General features: G+C 30.8%; 1 protein-coding gene across 2 annotated transcripts in view; it reads left to right on the plus strand.

Annotated features, from left to right (window-relative positions):
* Positions 1 to 12,222, plus strand: part of LOC134830131 (probable serine/threonine-protein kinase DDB_G0282963) — a 64,681-nt gene that overhangs the window by 29,595 nt on the left and 22,864 nt on the right. The window lies entirely within an intron of this gene.

A 12,222-nucleotide genomic window follows, 5' to 3' on the forward strand; every position in this document is an offset into this window, starting at 1 on the left:
TTTTCCCTAACTGGATTTTTATCATAGTTTTTATTTAGTGAAAATTTATAATATTTTAACAATTTTCTGGCCCTAACTGGATTTTTTCATAGTTTTTATAATTTTATTTGAAAATTTAAAAAATGTTTTTTAATTTTAAAATCTTTATTAAATTAATTTTTAGTTAAAAATATTTTTAGAAATAATTCTACAAATTTTATTTTTTTTTTAAATATTTCTATTTTTACAGACAGACAAGAATTTTTTTTCTTAATAAATAAAAACTTTTAAATGCAGTAAAAAAAAAATAGAAACTTTTCCTCGATTTTTCAGCTATGGAAAAATCCAAGAGCAATAAAATTCTCGATGACATCTAACATTACATCCAATTAAATCCAATTGTGTATTGAGCGAAAAAATGGCAAAAAAGTAGTTTCTTTTATGCTGCTGCTTTGACATTTAAAATAGACTAACATGGCATGCCGAGCAAGCCTTACACTTGGCCTTGTGCGCACTGCAGCTCACATGTAAACTCACATAAAATGCGTAATTATATCAATAAATATGCTTAATTAAAAGACTTGTTTAGCTCCGAATGATTTTACCAATAAGTATACAAGGTATTACTGTCAATTATATTATTGTCTTGTGTGTGTATTGGCAAAGACATCGACCTTTTATTGTCACATTCAATGCGTTTGCCAAGCGCACACGCGAGAGAAAGAGAGAGACGCAGAGAGACAATTTACATTAAATTCAATTTTCTAATCAAAATACTGTATCAAAAGTCGCAAAGACCTGTTTTGAGATTACGAGTTTTTTTTTCGTCTATATATTTTATATCTTTATTTTCTTTTTTTTTCTTCCATTGAATGCATCTAATCGTGTGTTGTGATGTTGTGAGTAAATCGATCGATATAATATGTGTAATAATATTCAATTAACCTTTCTTCTCCATCATCATCGTCGTCGTTGCTACATTTCTCTAATCTCTTATTATCTTTATATTTATTATGTTTTCTGCTGCGAGATGATGAAAAAATAAAGCAGTAAAAAACACAACAGTCTATTCCTCATTAAAATACCACAGCAACCAGAGAGACAAAACACAAAAAACGAGCAATGGATGTGATGTGACAACCACTTCAAACTGTAATAATAATCATCATCATTTATTCGTCATCAACTGTCAACCGGAGAGTAGGAAAAATACAATGAAACGAACGGAGGAGGAGGAGGACAAGTCAAGAGAGGCCCGAGAGTGTACAAATAAAATAATAGAAAAACAATATTATTTCAACTATTTTTAAAGTCACTCGTTTGCTAATGATTAGAAATGCCATCGCGGCTTGCAATATTTTCATGTCGCGTCGTCAATGCGAACAGTTTTTTTTGTTGGGTGTCAGAGAAGTGTTCATCAGAGATGTGAAATTTCTGTGAATTGGTTTGAATTTGAAGTGGTTGAGCAAAAAATTTAAATTTTTGAGTCTTTTTCAAATGTTTTTAGTCAAAATCGTCTTTTTTAAAAATTTTTTTTTAATTTTTAAAATTAAAAATTTTCTCGGACAAAAACGATTTTTGAAAAATTTAAATTTCAAACGTTAAAAAACTTTTTGACATAATGACAAATTTTAAATTAAAAATTTTTGCTCACTTTCTATTAAAAACGTTTAATTTTTTTTTTAATTTTTCAAAAAATTCAAATTAAGTAATTTTTTTTAAGAGTTTTTTCATTTTTCTATTTCGAATTTTTTTTAGTAAAAAATTTTAAAAATTTTAAATTTAAAATTAATTTATCGATTTTTTTAAATTAATATTTTTAATATTATTTTTTAATTATTTAAATTATTTTTTTATTAAATAATTATTTTTAAATTTTATTTTTTTTTTTTGAATTTTAAAACTGTTAAAAAATTTTGTTTAAATTTAAATTTAAAAAAATAAAAAAAAATATTTAAATTTAAAATTTAAAAAAAAAAATAATATTTTTTTATTTAAATAAGAACAATTTTTGAGCCACAAAAAAACTTAAAAATGGGTTTGTGGCTCAATAATCAAAAAAATGATATTTTCTCCAGATAAAATTAATTAAATAAAATAATTTTTAAAAATTTGTCCTTTTTAAAATTTTAGCAGTTTTTAAAATTAAAAATTTTCTCGTTGTCTCAAAAAAAAAAATATTTTTTGCTCTACAGAAAAGTTCAAAAGTATCACTTTAGATCGATTAAATTTGCTTTCTCGATCTAATTCAAATTTGTCTCCGTCATATCACCTTCACCTCGCAGCGCATATTTTCATTCACGAGAGCGAGACCATATATTCTAAGACATGACATTCAATATTATTACATTTTTATATGAACTCTTAATTCCTGTTTTACTTTTTTCTTTGCCATCGTCATTTTTTTTTTAATTTCATTTATATTTTCCATGCAACGACGACGACTGATAGCTACTGCGTCGTCGTTGTCATCTTTTTTTGTTGCGTTTGTTGTTTTGTTTGCTTGTTTGTGCATCATCTACTTTTGTACAGCTTCTGTGGCTTTGATTTATGCACTTTTGTGGTGGTAAAGAAAACATGAGAGAGTAGTTGTCTTATTTTTTGCACCATGCTGTGTGCGTGGGAAATTCCTTTTGCTCTTCTGATCTATCATTAGCTGGCATAGCTAGGCGTAATATGTTGTACGTTCCACCAAGGAAAAAGTGCAAAATTGATAGTTGACATGAAGGCAGCGCGAAAAGTCGAATCGAGTTGCGACCAGGTGGAAAAATCCGTTCACCAATTGCATTGAATTCAATTAAAAGAACGGTCTTGTCATGAAATGCAAGAAAAAAAAACGCCATATTTATTAATAATAAGCCAAATGTCATGTGTCAGCGTTCTTGCAGTGACACCCACTACTCTATTGTTTTCGTACCTTTACGACTTTTTATTATTGGCTGGCATGCAAAAATTAATGTCAAATGCGAGATTGGTCCGTAGACACGAACGTTCGGTTGCTAATCGCCGCCGGTCGCAATCCAATTTCCGTTTATAGAATTGCGCGACATTTGCGGTACGAGTCAAGTGAGCAAGGCCACAAGTGCATGCAAATTATTTTCTAGATTTTTTGTTTCGCGTCGTGTTAGACTGGCATATGGCTTGGTTGGCACTGACATGACCGTGGGCTTTAATATCGTATTGTTTGGATTAGTAACGGATTTTTTTTTTTCGTTTCGAGTCAAGTGAAGTAAAGTGACAAAGTTATTCAAAATTTCCTTGTATGGCACAAAGCGGCAGTGGACTTTGTCTATCATGCGGAGTAAAGTAATAAATTATTGATGAACGATCCTTGGTGGTGATAAAGAAGATCAAACAAAGCGGTGATCGATTTCCGAAGGATCGCGCGTACATAAGTCAAGTTTGTCACAGCGAGTTTTTTGTTTCTTTCATTCAGGGTCGGAAAAAAATTGACTTTTACTTGAAATTTTTGACTTAGTGTAGCTTAAACTGAAATTTGAGAAAAATATAAAGTGACTTAAGCTTAAGTCAAGACCAAAAGCATAACTTAATGTATGAACTTAAGGATTTTAAGTCAAGTTATGAGTTATTGAGGTTTAATAAAAACTTAAAGTGCTTTATTTTTCGCAAGCATTAAGCAATTTTTAACGACTTAAATTTGCTCATTATTGAAGAAAAATAAAAGTAAGAATTTTTATTGTACTTTCATGACTTAAATTTCTTAAGTTTTAACAAAAGTTAGCTTTTAAGCCAATAAAAGAAATTAAGTCAGTATTTAAAAATCGACTTAAAGCTTAAGTTTAAGAAAAAATCAAATTAATTTTTTTTATAATCACTATTTTTGTCAGTTCAGTCAGTTTTTGTCTCTTAAACTTAAAAAACTTAAACTTTAACTTAAAAAATGGCTTTCAGCTTACATTTAGGAATAAGTCAAAAGTCAAACAGTTTTTTGCGTTTTGAATATTTTTGATCAACTTGTAGAAAAGTTCATATTTTAAAATAAAAAATCAAAAAAAATGTTTGAATTAAGTCATGAATTTGACTTAAGCCGAATTGAAGTGACTTTAACTTAAGCTTAAGTCAAGATATTTTATGGAAAAATAACCAAATTTTTAGATATTGCTTTTAAATTAAGTTTTGACTTAAGCCTTACTTGAGCTTAAGTTCATTAAAAGTCTTTTAGCTTTTAACTTAATTTCAATTAAGTTGAATCTTTTTTGAAAAATTAAGCTTTAAAAAATTGACTTTGATAGAACTTGATAATCTCTAATTCTTGGTTCATTTTTAATATAAGGCACAAATTCGAAATTTATTTAACTTTTGACTCAAAATCTTTTTCAACCCTGTGCTCTTTCTTTCTTCCAAACAACAACTTATGAACCGTTGCTTTATGGCCTTTCTTGGTATCGTTTTACGGTATATTCTTCAATCACTTTGCTTCAATGATGCCCGTAATATACGGTGACGACCACGAACCATGTCGCACAATTTTTTTTCCTCTGTCTTTATTTAGTACACGCACGCAAATTTTTTTTTATCGCTTTCGACATCCATGTAAGTCGAGCGATGTTTTCTCTGGTTTCAAGAATAAATTGTCTTCGTCTTCGGTCAAGTCAATGAATGATGTCTCAGTGACAGTTCTTAATGTTTCAGAAAAAAAGAAAATTAATTTCAAAACTGAGTTAATAAATTTGTGTGCGAACAAATCTCGATGTTCGGTGTAGAATTTGACAGAAAAACTTGTCGTTGCAACACGTTCCACGAACGTGTTTAGGGTTTCCTGTCTCATCTTGCGTTGAAATTGAACTCGACATCCTCTCCCAAGCGTTTTGCTTGTGTTTCGCTGTGACACTTTGACAGCCATTAAGACGCCCCATTATTACCATATTCAATAAATTTTATAACATAATAGCGCAAACAATCGACAAACGGCGGAGCTTCGAGTCAAGCGAACAATAAAAAGAGATTCAAAAGACATCGGGCACGCATTAAGGTGATAAATTGGTTGACATTAAAGTGGAATTATAGACAAATTTGTCAATTTTCTTCGTGGCAAAAGTCATGGAGACACGGAATTAAATGATTTTTTTTTTCGTTGAATGAAATTCCGCTATTATTATTGAAATGATTCAGCGAGTTTCGATTGATTTTAATTTTTTTTTTCTGAATGGACCACCAAAAAACGTCTTTTTGTGTCATTTAAAGCATGAAATCCAATCGCTTTGAACTTAATTAAATTTGGTTAAATTTCTGTTCGAGTTTCTGTTTTGGTTCAGTGATTCAGTGAAAAAAAAAAGTATTTTTCTAGCTACTTGCTTTACCCGAGTTTCTTCATCATTAAACGAGCGTTTAATCGCGATGAATGAAACACAAAATAGAGGCGTTTCCGCAAGTAGCCTAGAGAAGCTCTTTCCTTATCCTTTTCTTGCATCTTTTGTGTTTCTTTTGTTAGTCGTTGTGAAGCGAAACACCAACGATGAGGCAAACGCGAAAACCCAACCTTTTTTGTTTTGATTTATTTGTCGGACTGGTCAGTGCCTACAATTTTCTGATGTTAACTTTATTGAATAAAGAAGCAGACGGGCGTTTTTCTACATAAAAAACGAGAAAATACAAAAGGTCAGTGAGAGAAAAAAAGACGCTTCTGAATAGCAAACAGAACAGACAGACTTTCAATGAAGCGTAATACTCTAGAAACGAAATTGAAATGAGCGAAGAAAAAAAAATCAGATACGCATTGACCTTTTATACTCTCCGCTCTGCTCTCAATATCGACGTTGTTCAGTTATTTCTTCAGTTGTTTTTTTTTATTTGCTTCACTTCACTAGCAGATCGCCATATAACGTAGCGGTACAGAGGCCACGGAAACAAATGTTAAAGGTGAAATAACGTAATTTTTATTCATCTCTTATTTTTCGTTCGTTCACAGAATTTTAGCGTGCCAGATTACTCTGTTAATGATTAATTTTCATGAATTTCGTATACGGGCCGGTATGGCTTGATTGAGGCATGAAATTGAGCGATGACTGATTACTTGCTTCCAATTAATTTTCAGCTCGCTTTTTTGCTCTTTAAAAATTACCTCATTAAAATGTCGCTTGTTTGGGTTTTTTTCCATCATTTTCGATCAGGTGCTGCTAGTTACTTACTTTTATGATAATTTTTATTTGTATATACGAAAATTTCTTTCGATTGTGTATTTATTTATTTATTTCTTCTTTTTTAAAAAACGTTTATTTTGCATAAAAATGTCTCATTTTGGCTTGGCCATGGCATTTCATTGAAATTATTATGGGAACCAAAACGAGACAGCAAAAAAATCATTCACTGCTTGCCACAATCGGGTCATAAGAATCTTTCTGTTGTATAAATATTTACAATAACGTTTGTATATTTATTATTTGGAATGAATGCTAAGTAGATGAAAATGTCTCTTTTTTGTGACTGCGACTTTTTAGGAATTCGATACTGTACTTCGCTCTAATGAACGTTGCTTGTTTGTTGCGAGACAATACACGGGAGTTGAGTTGCGGCGCGCAGAAAAAAAACATTTAAAAAAACAACGACGAGAAAGAACAATCAATTGACCTGAATATTTATGACTTATCATTAATTTGATCCATATTTGAAATGATGGCGGAGTTGAGTTGGCTTTTATAGAATTTTTGTCTTTTGTTTCGACAACAAATCAACAAGTTGAGAGAATGGCAAAAACAAAAAACAATGGAGGTTGAAATGCCAAAAAAGTGACGCGATTTTGATCTTTTGACTTTTATGTCTCTCTTTCTCAGTCTCTCCTTTCGTTTTTTTCTTGTTCTATACTCCAAACCAAAAATGACAATTAATCGGCATTATTTGCTTTTCACAAACTTTGACAAACGTTGCCACAAACGTAGGAGGCACAAAAGCAGTAAAATGCCCAAAAAAATAAATATATTGCGAAGAAAAAAGGTATCGTATTATTTCAGTGTCCCGTTATGCAAATATTTGGGTCTTTAAGAAAACATTTCACGTTAAATAGAATTGCCTTTTAAAATTTTTTTATAGAACGGTAATTAAAGCAGGGATTTTCTCATGCAAAAATATCGTTCACACAATTTATAAGTTATTACAATGTCGGGACAATGTTTAATAAAATATTTATATTAATTTACGATTACCACTCATAATTGTCTATTTAAGTCCATGTAAGGCAACACGATGATGACCATTTTTGTTCAACTTTGTTTTTACAAGTCATACGATAATCGGCCAATAATCGTTACAATAAAAGTAATAATCATAAAGAAGATTCATTTTTTTTTGTTTTGCTGTGGTGCATTTTTCAGTTGAATCACAGTGCGTTGCTTGCTTGAACACAAAACGTTTTTTTTTTGTATTATGATTGATATTGACATATTAAATCGACTGACATTTACAGTTCAAACTGAAGCAGTCAACTGTGCGAGCATATGGATTTGTATGCACAGAAAATTTATGGTGAAATAATAGAATAGTTGAAATTTTCGTTTGAAAGTGATAAAGAACTGTTGTAGATCAAAGCGCATTTGATAGAAAACATACTACATATACACGAAATAATGGAATAAGATGGCTGGATCCTGATTATTTGGATTAAAAATACATAAAAATTACATTTGTCCTTGAGGTCACTGGATTCGAGGTTTAAATACCTAATAATAATTGTTTTCACACAAGTGTTTTTTTTCTCAAATAGTATTCTGGCTCGTGTTGATATTTTTTTTTTTTTTGGATTGGAGCTTGAGAGTTGCTCTTCTTTTGTCTAATGCATGCTTTGGCGTAATAATTTTTAGCCTGAGTAATAAACACAGGAGCTTACAGTTTTCTTTCACAACTCACAATCTTTTTGCGCATTTTGTCTAGGTCCTTCTTTTTGTAACTTTACTTGGCAGCATTCGATTTCTGCTCGTATTTCATATTGAGTTTTTATGAAATTCTATTCCTGGACTAATCTTGAACAACCCGTGTTCGAAATTGCTTTGGTAATGTCATGTCATGGGACTCAAGATAAAACGAATAAATTTTTTCCTTGAAACGAATAAGTTTATGCAAGAAAGATCTTTGTCACGCTATTTTCTTCCTCCTGCGAATTATTTCTTCATCCTGTTCAGTTAATTTAGGGTCTTCTTTTCCATCGGTCATCTGAAATAAAAAAAAAATAAAATAAAATTGATCTTAAAATTATTTGCGAATCTTCTTTCTTACGTTCAGTTGTTTTAATTTAAACTTTCAATTTTTCTCCTAAAATTAAAAAAATAACAAAAATTTAGTTCTACCCCTAACAGACCTCACTTACCACAGTAGCGCTATTTCTTAACAATTTTATCTAGAATGCACTTCATTTGCTAAATTGTACAATAATTTAAATGAAATAAAATAGAAAATTGACGAGGAAAACAAATAATTATCTTTAACATTTATTACATTTTATATATTTTCAACCCATCGACATCGTTGCAAAGCATTCTCGTAACTCGTGCAATGATTTTGCACTCGTCTACTTGGCTACGACTCAGAAATGGATGAATGAAAATCATGAAGAAAACAAAAAAAAAGAGTAAAGGCAGAGTGATTGAAATGATTGATGCCATTTGAATTGGCATTCTGGTTTCCTTTTACTTTGAAAACATTTATTATGTTTGTATTTTGCTGCTCGCGTCGTCGTCTTGTCTTGCATTGTGTAATAATATTCAATCATTCAAAAGCTGGCAAAGAACGCCAAAGAGAAAGAGACGCAAGAAAGATTCATATTCGCATATTAATAATAATAATAACAATTTAAATTGACATTTTGTTTTGTAAATAAATTGTTGGTTGTTAATGTTTGCTAGTTATTGCATCAATGTTGCGTATCATAAAAAAAATAAAGTACGAATTCGCATGATATTGAGAAATATTTAAAAAAAAAAGTCAAAATTGATGTTAATGTTCTCTCGTTGAACCTCGTCTGACAGCGACAACGACGCAAAAAGCAAATCTTTCAACGCGATAACCTTTGCGGTGACTCCCGTGATCCCCGATGACCTCTATTAAGATTATCGATGGCAGTGACCCCCGGGGTGACGTACGTCGTCGTTGCGTTACGTCGCTGCAATTCGGCCAACTCAAGTCGTCAATTAAAAGTATTGCGGGCAATTAAAGTGTTGTTATCAATAAGAAAGTTTTTTCAAATCAGAAATGGGTTACAGGTCATTCGCGTGAGATAACAAGACACATTTCGAGAAAAAACGGAGAATTCGGTTCGTAAGAACGGCATTATATCATTTTAATGGACTGTTAAGTCACTCGTGGGGTGTTTTAACGCACGAGAGAGGTTCGTCGCTTGCTTATCTGATATTATGCAGCCCCAGAGACATAAATCACGGTATAAATAGATTAAAAATGAGGAATTACGACCGCACATCGAGCTTCACATACACAAGACAACAAAAAAAAATTATTTGTCATAGTCATAAATCACAGTTCAAACATGTTTCACACAACAAAAAAAAAGTGGAGAAGAGAGCATCACATGCGTGTGCCGCTACAGACGTTGTTTGAGCTTATAGACATTTTTGTTTACAATTTAATATGGTAATATTGTCTTTAATGAAACTCGATGACTCTGTGTGTGCCATGGGGACAGACAATTATTTATGTTTATCGTTAATAGATTCTCACCAGTGTTGTTTTTTTTTCTCCTCCGTTCTGTGAACATTTGAACGTTTTATCTGCGCGGTCGAATGATAATGACTTTTTTTTTCGGGTGAACTTGATACTCGCTGCTATTTAAATGGATGTTAGGCAGATTTATTGGATGCGACAACCAATAAATATCAACCTTCGGGTCACATGAGAGGGCATTGCACACTTGATTACTGCGTCAGCTACTTAAACGTCGACGACGGAGGTAATTACGTTGCGGTCAGTGATTCAGTAACAATAGTGTTCCATTGTATGTTCCGAGCCCAGTCAAATGTGTCTTAATTAAGGTTTGAAGGTCATTTGCGAATTCTTTGTCTTGTCTTGTCTTGTCAAGCAGCGATAAAAATGAAAGAAAAAGTCACCAAATACGGGTCAAGTAAAAGGTCAATTTTATGATGAATTTTGATGAAGTGTCTCATCATTGTGTGTAAATTTTGCGTCTCTTAACCGACAATTAAGAGTTTCACTCTTGTTTGAACTTTCTCAACGTTGCAACTGTTCTGTTTGAATTGATTTTGTGTAAATTTGTGAAGGTCGTAAAAGTGGTTTTTTTTTCTTAGATGTGATGATTAAAAAAGTATTTTTTTCGAGAAATTTTTAAAAATTAAATAAAAAGTTATGGAAAATTAAACAAAAAATGTCTAAATTTTTAAAAATTGATAATTTTTTATGAATAAGGTTCTTGGGTGAAATATAAAATTTAATTAACTCTGCAAACAGGGCTTCAAAAATTAAGCTTTCAAAATTTATTTAACCTAAACTTTAACTTCGGTTTAAATTAACAATTTTTTTAAATTTGTTTTAAGCTTATGTTTAAAAATTAGTTTATTTATTTTTTTAATTTTTACTTAATTTTGGAAAAAATATTTTTTTTTTAAAAAAAATTTTAAATAAAGTAAATTTCTTATTTCCTTAAATTTTTTCTTTTTCTGTTAATTTTTTTTTAGATTTATATATCGTGAAAAATTTGGGGTTTTAAGTAAAAAAATTCAAGAGCTCTTTAATCCCTCATTTTCAAAATTTTAAGTCAACTTATTAATTTAATATAAATATTTTTATTTTGACTTAAGCTTACGATCACTTCAATATAATTAATGTCAAATTATTTGACTAAATTTTAAATTATTTTAAATGAAAAAAAAAATTTTTTTTTAAATTTGGTCGGCTAATTGACTTTTAATTTATTTTAAAACTTAAGATTTAATTAAAAATAAAAAAAAAATAATTTTAGTTTTAGTCATTTTAAAAAGAAAAATCATTTTTTGTAAGAAATTTTAAAATTTTTATAAAATTTTAATTCTCTAAAATAAAAAAAAAACTTACCTCCAACTCCGTTTTTCACTAAATTTAAAAGATGTGCACGCGCAAAAGTTCCAGACGTTGCAATCCATAAGACAGGATTTAACCCAAAAAAGTTTTATTGACATTCCATTTCTCTTCATTGTTTGCCTTTTACACAATGACGCTGCGCAAACAATAAACAATGATGACACAGAATCAATCATACGTCGACAACGACGACTCCCTTCAACTGTAAAATAAAAATAAACAAAGCAAAAAAAAAAGTTTTAAAGAATTTAAGCAAATATGAAAATAAAAAATAATAAAAGTGAGAGAGAAATGGATACAAGTGACGATGATGATGACATGCCGTCGTTGAATCATCATATTTTTGTGAATTTGCAAGTACTTGCGAGCACTTGAGACTGATTTCTCTGAACTTGCAACAACAATGCACACTCGAGTGCCCTCGTAATCTTTCATCTATGCAATTGTAACGGGTCTTTACTGCAAATAAATCGAAGTTCATGAACGATTTTGGGTTGAAACGAGACCCGAGACATGCAGAAAACCCACTTGACCAGAGAAAAAAGCACCAAACGTGTATCAGAGCGTTAACAGAACATTAATTGCGCTCGTTCGCCTCAGAGATTAACTGCAAATGTAAACAAATATGCAATATTTAAAACGAAGAAAAAAAATAAAGAAAACATAATTATGATTCGTTTGATAGTTACATACACCATAAATGCAATTATTATGATTGCAATTTGTTCGTTTGCTGCTCGCTCGCTCCCGTTGCTGCGGCTAGAACGACAACTTGTGCGATTTATCTGTGCCTCACTCATAGACGTCATCAATGCAACAGATGCACTCGTTCAGACAAATTATACTATTTCGTGATGTTTGTCTGCATTTAGCTCGTGCCTAATTAGCTGCATGAACCACACGGCATGGCAATTTGTTGGAGTCATAAAACTGGAACTGGAGCAATTGCAATTTATAAACATTTTTGTATTTTTTTTAATGTATGCAAGCGATTGGATTGATAAATTTTTATTTATTGTGAGGACAATTTTTGGCGAATTGAAAGTCGGACCAATTAAAATGTTGTCACAATCACTCAAGACACAAAAAATATTTTTTTCCCGATGTAGAAAGGTCAAAAGGCTTAACAAAAAAGTCAACGTCACGCATTCAAATTGTGACATTTCAAAGATTAAAGTCACGAGTGTGAGTGTAAAAAGGATTATTCGT

The sequence above is a fragment of the Culicoides brevitarsis genome, chromosome 2 (assembly GCF_036172545.1).
Source record: "Culicoides brevitarsis isolate CSIRO-B50_1 chromosome 2, AGI_CSIRO_Cbre_v1, whole genome shotgun sequence".
Lineage (NCBI taxonomy): Eukaryota > Metazoa > Arthropoda > Insecta > Diptera > Ceratopogonidae > Culicoides > Culicoides brevitarsis.